The sequence below is a fragment of the Microtus pennsylvanicus genome, chromosome 18 (genome assembly GCF_037038515.1).
Source record: "Microtus pennsylvanicus isolate mMicPen1 chromosome 18, mMicPen1.hap1, whole genome shotgun sequence".
Lineage (NCBI taxonomy): Eukaryota > Metazoa > Chordata > Mammalia > Rodentia > Cricetidae > Microtus > Microtus pennsylvanicus.
In genome coordinates, this window is record NC_134596.1 from 22,291,349 (window position 1) to 22,300,648 (window position 9,300).

Below are 9,300 nucleotides of genomic sequence, written 5' to 3' on the forward strand. Positions count from 1 at the left end.
GAACAAAATTAATCCTAGTAACACAAACAAGCATTGGTGGAGAGGTGACAATGGGGAGTCCCACCCTATACTGATAATTGGAAATTGCCACGTTTAAATTGCAAAGCAATTTATAATATGTAATCAACACCAGTACTTCAACTGAACATTTCTGTTTGTCACTGGTTAAAAGCTTATATGAAAAGATGCAAGAGAGAATTTTAATACAGCATAATTTGCAGTAGTCAAAGAAAAGGCTAAAATACAGTAATCACTCATTAAGAGAAAAAAACAAGCAAGCAGTAAGTGCTTTATTCATTCATTGCAATTTGTGGACTAAAATTGAAATGAAAAAAAGAGAGCATCAACGTGGTTCTATTTCAAAATTTGTTAAAATGACACTTCAAATTAAAATGATTACTTGCACCATACTGCTCACTAAAAGTTTTAAAGAAATAAGACAATGGCATATATTTCATGGACGTATATACATGTAGAGTAAAAAAAAATAGAATTTCCAATGTGGTTGAAAATCAGAAGCATGGCTAGTTCTGGCAAAGGAAGATAAGGAATTAGTTAATATGAGGATATGAGAATTTAACTGTATCTTTAATGATTTATTTCTTGAAATAAACCCAAAGGGAGATGTATAGAATAAAGGAACAAGATCAAGGTCTCAGAAACCAATGTAGACATACACCATCACGTGGTTACCTGGAGACACTGCCTCTGTGAGGTGAGAACTCTGCATGTGCTGGATGGTCATAAGCAGATGGAGCAAAGAGAAGCACGCGTCCAGTTTAACAGTAAACACAAATCCCAGTGCCCGATAGATTACAGACATACCAGAAGACAAAGCAATTGCATTGTAAGAGGAAAACTACCATAAGAGAACACTGTTGACAGAGGTTTTTCTTTCACATTCGATCCCACAGTCATTCCATTCCAAAGAAACACACAGAGGTCTATATTAGTATAAACAGGTTGGCCTATTAGCTCGAGTTTCTTATAAACTCTTACATCTCCAAAATATACAAAGAACTCAATAAATTGGACATCAAAAGAACAAATAATCCAATAAAAAAATGGGGTACAGACCTAAACAGAGAACTCTCAACAGAGGAATCTAAAATGGCTGAAAGACACTTAAGGAAATGCTTTGCCATCAGATATATTCAAATAAAAACAACTCTGAGATTCCATCTTACACTGTCAGAATGACCAAGATCAAAAACACTGGTGACAATTTATGCTGGAGAGAATGTGGGACAAAGAGAGCACTCCTGCATTGCTGGTGGTAGTGCAAACTGGTATAGCCCTTTTGGATGTCAGTATGTCGATTTCTCAGAAAATTAGAAAATAACTTACTTCAAGACCCAGTAATACCACTTTGGGGTATATATCCAAAGGATGCTCAATTATACCACAAGGACATGTGCTCGGCTACATTCATAGCAACATTATTTGTCATAACCAGAACCTGGAAACAACCTAAATGCCTCTCGACTGAAGAATGGATAAGGAAAATGTGGTATATTTACACAATGGAGTACTACACAGCAGGAAAAAAACAATGACATCTTGAAATTTGTGGGCAAATGCATGGATCTAGAAAACACATATTGAGTGAGGTAACCCAAACCCAGAGAGACAATTATCATATGGACTCACTCATAAGTGGCTTTTAGACATAAAGCAAAGAAAAACCAGCCTACAATTCATCACCGCAGAGAACCTAGACAACAATGAGGACCCCAAGAGAGACATGCATGGATCTAATCTACATGGAAAGTAAAAAAAGACAAGATTTCCTCAGTATATTGGGAGCATGGGGACCATAAGAGAGGGTAGAAGAAAAGAGGAAGGGAGGGGAGTGAAGAAAAATATATAGCTCAATAAAAACAATAAAAAATAAAATAAAAACCTTAGCTTTAAATTTAAAAAAAAAACAGAGGGCAGAGGGGGATATAGTCTAGATGTCATGAAAATCCCAAAGAGAGAAGTCCAGCCAGGGATTATTTGCCTTCTCCTGCAGGTTACTTCATATGCAAGCTTTCAAGCTGGTTCCATCCCTTGGAGCTCTCAGCTGACTCTATGCTCAACTTGAGAAATAGAATGTTCTTAAAGTTGACACGTGCTTAAAGTAATACTCAATACTTTTTTTGGATGCAGGTAAAGTCTGTGAGTTGAAAGGTCCTTTCATGTTCTGTGTTGATGGAGGCCTGTGGCTCTTTCTATTGATAGTGAAATGTGGCCTTGGCTTTATCCCTCTTAGGAGACGTTCAACTGCTCAGCGACAAAGTGGAAAGCCCTGCATGTTCTATGGTTAAAGCCATCCTTGAGAAGTACAGAAAAAGCTGAGGCTCTCCCCAGAATTCCTCACTAAAGCCGGCTGCCTGAGGCAGGGTCAACGTGTGTGTTGATTTATGCAAAACACTAAAGCTGAAGTTCTTGCTGCTACTCCTTTCTCTCTTTACAAAGGCCCACAGAGCACTCCTTCAATCCTCTAGGTTTACAGAAGCACAATTTAAGAACTACAGCGAAAACCAGGCAGCGTTTGTTAGACAGCGACATGAACTCACTTCGTCAGCAGACATCTCCTGGATGCCCATGTATGGGGCTATCTACCAGGGGTGAAGCCTGTGGAGAGGTAACCCAGTGTCACACCGTTGATGCTGGAGCACCAGCATTCGAACCCAAGTCCCTGACTTCGATACATGCCATCTCCAAGATGACAGACTCGGGTCTTTCTCGTTCGTATGAAATCCAGGACACACTTGTTGTTTGGTTTTTATCAGATGAAGGTAGATTTATTAAGAGGGTGGGAGGGGACTCCAAGGGAAAAGTGACTGGGGTCATGTTCTGATGCTGCCTAAAGATGCTCATGGGTAGAATCCCCACATAGTCAACTGGATCAACAATTGGATAAATTAGGAACTGGAGATATGGCAAGCAATGTCTTGATTGTTTTCCTCACTCACATGGGGAGAATGGAAAAAAGAAAAGGTCTCTGTAGCTTTCGTCACCTCTGCAATGAAGATCCCAAGCTGGAGAGAGGCGCTGTGGGGTCCAATCAAAGGAGGGATGGATAGCAAAGGAGCCATACTAAACGCTCACTCTCAGGTTTCAGGCAAGACGATGTGTTTTCCAACCCCCCGTCTGATTCAGTGTGACATTCTCACTGATACCAGATAATTAGAAATCCAAGAATACATGTGGAAAAACAGCTACAATGTCACCTTGAAGGACTTTGAGGCACACACAGCTCTTTAATACACTTGACAAGTGGTAATGCATTGATGAACAAATTTGCTTCACATAAATTCTCTATTAAATTAAGCCAAGTTCCCTCCCTGTAATTTGTGCCCTCGTTCTAAATTATGCCTTTGAATGAAACATATCACAAGTTTAATCCTCTTCACTTAGGCAGTTCTTCAAGGACATAAAATCCACAAATATGCAACTCTCTCAAACTACTTCTTGTCAGAATTAAACCTCTTCCCCCTGTGATTATTTTTAATTCTCTAGTCATTATACTACTTTAAAAGCCAGTTAAGTAAACAGACAACCTTCATTTTTAGCTTATAAAAAAATCAACATTTATTATAAAGTAATTTTAAAATCCAAACAAAGATAAACACTATTTTTAAAAATCACCACCAGGCATGTATATGATTCACATGCATATACTCAGATGGACACACATACACATACAATACACAAAACTAAATCTTTTAAAAGATTAAAATCACCATGAATTTCCCAAACAAAAATAACTATTGCCTATATCTCACTGAGTATGTGTCTGAAGTACTTTTCTATCCACAATCGCTGTAGAATTTGCAGGTTTTAAGATGGGTCCACACCATACTTCCTCAGAAGGTTACTCAGCATAAGTGAATTTTTTTTTCCTTACCAAGTAGTAGATTGAAAAGGAACATCATCTGGGAAAGGATGAAATACCTTGACATTTTACTATTCATAAATGAAACTAAATGCCTCTGAAATTATTGCTTAGGCGACTGAGTTAGCGCTCTGAATGAGGGCAAGAAACGACAACAAGCAAGGGAGCCTGTGACCCCAGGAATGACCACGGGGTGGCTTTACCAGCTGTCTACTGCCTTCCACGCTGGTCTCTCGAGAGACCTATATCCCAAAGCACCATCAAAACACGAGGAAGCAAGGAATCTCTACCTTCTCTTGCTAAAGGACTGGGAAGTTGCGGAAATCTCAGCCCCTCTGCAACAGCAGGTACTGTTTATGTTATAGGTCAGGAAAAGAATTCAACAATCCTACTCACCTGTGAATTTCTCTAACTACAATAATACAAGATATGCTCACTGGTGCAATAGAGACACAGACATTGTGGGAACAACCAACTACTTTCTCATTGGATTTAAACCGCACTCCACAAGATGGAATTTGTGGCCTGTATTGTTAACTAGGGCAAAAACACCTGACTATCTAGGTGATAGGTCCTAGCCTATGAGAGAGAACCTAGTACTTGGTAAATGGACATGGTATTGAACTGCCCCTATGTTCTTGTCTTTATCCCCATAGATTGATTCTACATGCTTCTCATAGAAGCTTCCTTTTGCAGTCGATGGAAATAAAATATTCCAAGATAAAGGAAATTCAGCAGACTTTATTGCTAGCATGCTACTTTCGAACAATGGCTAACAAAAAGATAATTATAACAGATGCCATAATATCCATAGGGAAAAAACATTACAGGTTTCAAAAGTAATTTCACCTTGTGATCTTCTGGACCTGTATTACTTATATTTGAACAATGTGAGGTGTGTGCTCAATGTATCGAAGTTCTTAGGACAATTATATTTGTTAAAAGAAAAGATAGAGCTCTAAATAGAAGTACAATTTTGACACCTGAAACAGTAAAAACATCAGTACTAATCAGTGGAACTAAATTACTGTGCATATAAACGAACATGAATATACATATATATAGATACATATATATATAATTCTGGGTTAGTTAACAATATGTATAAAGTGATACATGTAAAGGTACAAGGAAATCAAAGTAGATCTCTAAAGCTTTTTTCAAGTATCCCCCAGGAAAACAAGAAGAAGAATTAGAAAAAGAGGAAACAGAAAATAAATAATAAATGGCAGACTTAAGTGCTAATGTATCTACAATTGTTTTATTTTTTTTAATTTTAGCATATTTACTTCTTGGTGGAGATGATAGGGATAGTGATGGTGGTGGTGATGTGTGTGTGTGCATCTGTATGTATGGTGTGTATGTATTGTGTGTGTGTGCATCTGTATGTATGGTGTGTATGTATTATGTGTGTGTGTGCATCTGTATGTATGGTGTGTATGTACTGTGTGTGTGTGTGCATCTGTATGTATGGTGTGTATGTACTGTGTGTGTGTGCATCTGTATGTATGGTGTGTATGTATTGTGTGTGTGTGTGTGCATCTGTATGTATGGTGTGTATGTATTGTGTGTGTGTGCATCTGTATGTATGGTGTGTATGTATTGTCTGTGTGTGCATCTGTATGTATGGTGTGTATGTATTGTGTGTGTGTGCATCTGTATGTATGGTGTGTATGTATTATGTGTGTGTGTGCATCTGTATGTATGGTGTGTATGTATTGTGTGTGTGTGTGTGCATCTGTATGTATGGTGTGTATGTATTGTGTGTGTGTGTGTGCATCTGTATGTATGGTGTGTATGTATTGTGTGTGTGCGTGTGCATCTGTATGTATGGTGTGTATGTATTGTGTGTGTGTGCATCTGTATGTATGGTGTGTATGTATTGTGTGTGTGTGCATCTGTATGTATGGTGTGTATGTAGTGTGTGTGTGTGTGTGTGTGTGTGTGTGTGTGTGTGTGTGTGCATGCCAGAGCCCACCTGTAGAGGTCAGACTAAAACTTGTAGGAGTTGATTCTGTTCTTCTATCATGTAAATCCTGGGGATTGAACTCGGTTGTCAGGCTCTACAGCAAGTGCTTTTGCCCACTCAGCCCTCTTACCAGCCTCTATAATTACCTTAAAAAGAAATGCTCTTCTGGTTTCAAAAAAAATGAGATCTGAAAATAATAGCCTGATTAGTTCCCTGATGATCACCCACAAAGGTCTGACTAAAGCAATAATCATATGTCCAGTTACTTCTGAGGGGAAGGGGTATTAGGGAACATGAAATATGGTAACAGAGACACTTTGTGAAATACTATAGACAGAAATAAAGACTGTTATTATTAATAGCAATGGTCAGAGAAAATATCACTCGCCTATTTGCCTGAAGCCTTGATGGGTGGATGAGACGTAACAGGACAGTGGATACGAACCAGCAAAGGGGAGCCTGTGAAGCCGATTTGGGGGAGCTGGTACCTAGGGGCAGCCTGGCCTCTGAAGATGGCATTAAGCATGTAGTTCACATCTGGCCAGTGTGTGTGGCATCGAGAAAGCAAGCCTACTGAGGAGCGAGGAGAAGCTGGGTATGTTAACAGGGGAAGACACTCGGAAAATAATAACCATCCTGCTCCCTCGACCTCCTTAATCCAATGTAAATCTTTTTTTCTGTCCATCTCTAACTCAGAACAAAATGTAAGGAGAGTCAGGGAAATGTAGATCATTTTCTAATGCAACCATGTTGACAAGACAAAGGGTGGGCTACAGTGGAGGTAAAAACAGCACACAACATTGAGAAGTAAAGGGCAGAAAGGCATGACTCCAGAGCCATTGATATAAATGTCCAGGCTCCAGAATTGTCTACTTTATTCAAACACTTAACTCTATTGGGAGTTATACTGGCTTTAGAGAAAAACAGAAGAAAGGGCTTCATCTCCCTCAGCATTTGGTATGAGCTCAAGTAAGACACTTAGCTTCTACGAGACTTAATTTCCTGAGCTACAAATGTCTCTAGAATCATGAAAATTACATAAGAAATAATCATTCCTAGCTTGTAACACACCAACAGATTCTGCCCGCCATTTTTCCCATTCTGTGCCCACATAATGTCTCAGATCTTCGACCATGGTGATCACATAAAATCTTGTCAAATGTTTCAAAAAGTAATTTATGAATAAAGCATGTGTGATTGTTTGGATGAGAATCATCCCATAGACTCAGATATTGGAATGCACTGTTTCCAGTTAGTGCACTGTTTGGGAAGGGTTAGGAGATGTGGCCGGCCATATTGGAAAAGACGTGTCACTGGAAGTAAGTTTTGAGGTTTCAAAAAAATCTATGCAATTCTCAGCTAACTCCCTCGTGTTTGTGGATCAAGATGTAGGCTCTGAGCTACTGCTTCAACATCATGCCCAACTGTCTGGTACCTTCTCCCCACACAATGGTCATGAGCCCCCACTGAAGTCTTTCTTCTGTGAATTGTCTCAGTTATGATGCTTTGTCATAGCAATTGAAAAATAACTAAGACATCACCTGTCCTGAAATTATTTTTTAAACAGCATATATTGTATCTTAAAAGCACCGCAGCATTTCTAGTGTAGCAGAGAAAATAAAGCCTTTTGTAGGCACCAGGTTTGTAAAATATATCTGAGGATAAACATAAGGACTAGACTCAGGGAGATAACTCTGTCAGTCAAATGCTCATCTTGCAAGAACCCATGTAAAAATGCAGGGTGTTGTTACCAAATCCTTGTAATCCCAAGGGTTTGCAAGATGGGGAGGATTACTGGCCTCGTTCCTTAGTTCAGGAGACTCTGTCTTTAAAGGGACAGACAGCATTCCTAAGGGAAACAAACAAGGTTGTCACTGCTCTGTTCTACACACATACGTGAACACACACATACACACGCACACAAGGAAAATATAAGAAGGCAAGTATTTACTTCAGGTGTTTTCATTGAGCGACAGTCTCCCCCTTTTCTTTTTCCATGACCCCTTTGTTCACCACTGAGGTTTGCATTTGTGCTCTGAGTCCCTGGGAACTTGCCTCAACCTGGACTTGAGTTATTCAAGATGTCTGGAAAGAGAGATTTCCAAGTGTAGGTGCAGATAATCAGAATCAGGTGGGCTATCCCCTTCATTCACCCCCATCTCCATCTGCTTAGTTCCTTGCTTGTCATCTGTCATGCTAGATAATTGACTCCAGATTGGAGTCATTTTCTCTTGCATCTCTCCCCATTGAAGGTGCAATGGAGAGCCTAGCTCATACTTTAGATCCCCCTCCATCTCTCTCCACTCCATTTTATATTATGACCACCGGACTCCCCTGGGATAAGCAGGCTGTAATAGGAAAGAAGTTTTTTGTTTTTGTTTTTCTTTTTTTTTAAGATGGGAATCAGACTTGAAACCAAAGAGGGCACCTGGTGGGAAATATTAGCACATGCGCACAAACCCTTTAGAGAATATTGCATAGCCTCATTTGGCCAAGTAGACAGAATTAAGGAAGGAATTGCGACTGGCCAGGTTTCTCTTGTAATCTATCTGGATCCGGAATGACGTATTATGGATGAACAGAGTGATCCACAAGCTAGCACAGAACAAGCATTTGTTGGTGCAGGTTTATGACAGCAGAGCTGATGCTCACAGAGCACATGAGCATCACAAGTTGGGTGTGATAGAAGAAACCGGACACACTGGGGAGAGGAGATGAATGTGGAGAATGCCCCGAAGCTCACATCTTCCATTCCTTCGCACCAAAGACTGACAGCTCTCCATGTATGCACTGGAATTTTCAAGGAATCATAAAGCAATAATCGCACGTTTTTTTCAAATTCTGTCTATGCAAATATAAAACATTATATTATAATTTATTTACTAATTATTGAAACTAGTATTGAATCATCAGTACTTACTAGGTTTGGGGGGATAGATCTATTAATAGAATGTCAGTGAGTCGTGTTTAAATAGCTTCTTGAGTCAAAAGGTGTTAGAGTAAAGTCACATTGATTACTGTCGGTTCCTTCCTTCTATGTTAGGGCAACTGAAAAATATGAATTTAGACAAGAGTGCATTTAGGGCAACAACTCTAGAAATAGTTGTGACTGCTTAAATCATGAATACTTGCAGCCTTCTGCTTTAGCACCCTGTACTCCAAACTAAAGCAACTTGCCAAGTACCATAAGAGTGGCACCCCACGCCTACCCAACTTAATTTTAGACCAAGAACGGTCATGTGAATGGCCTTGTGGTAGACACTTTGGTTGCTGAGCCTTGCTATATAATGCTGACATAATTCTTTTGTTTCCTTTTTTTCATTATTAAAAATTTCTGCCTCCTCCCACCTCCCATTTTCCTCCCCCTCTCCCCCTCCCTCCCCCTCCCTCTCCAGTCCAAAGAGGAGTCAGGGTTCCCTGCCCTGTGGGAAGTCCAAGGTCCTTTCCC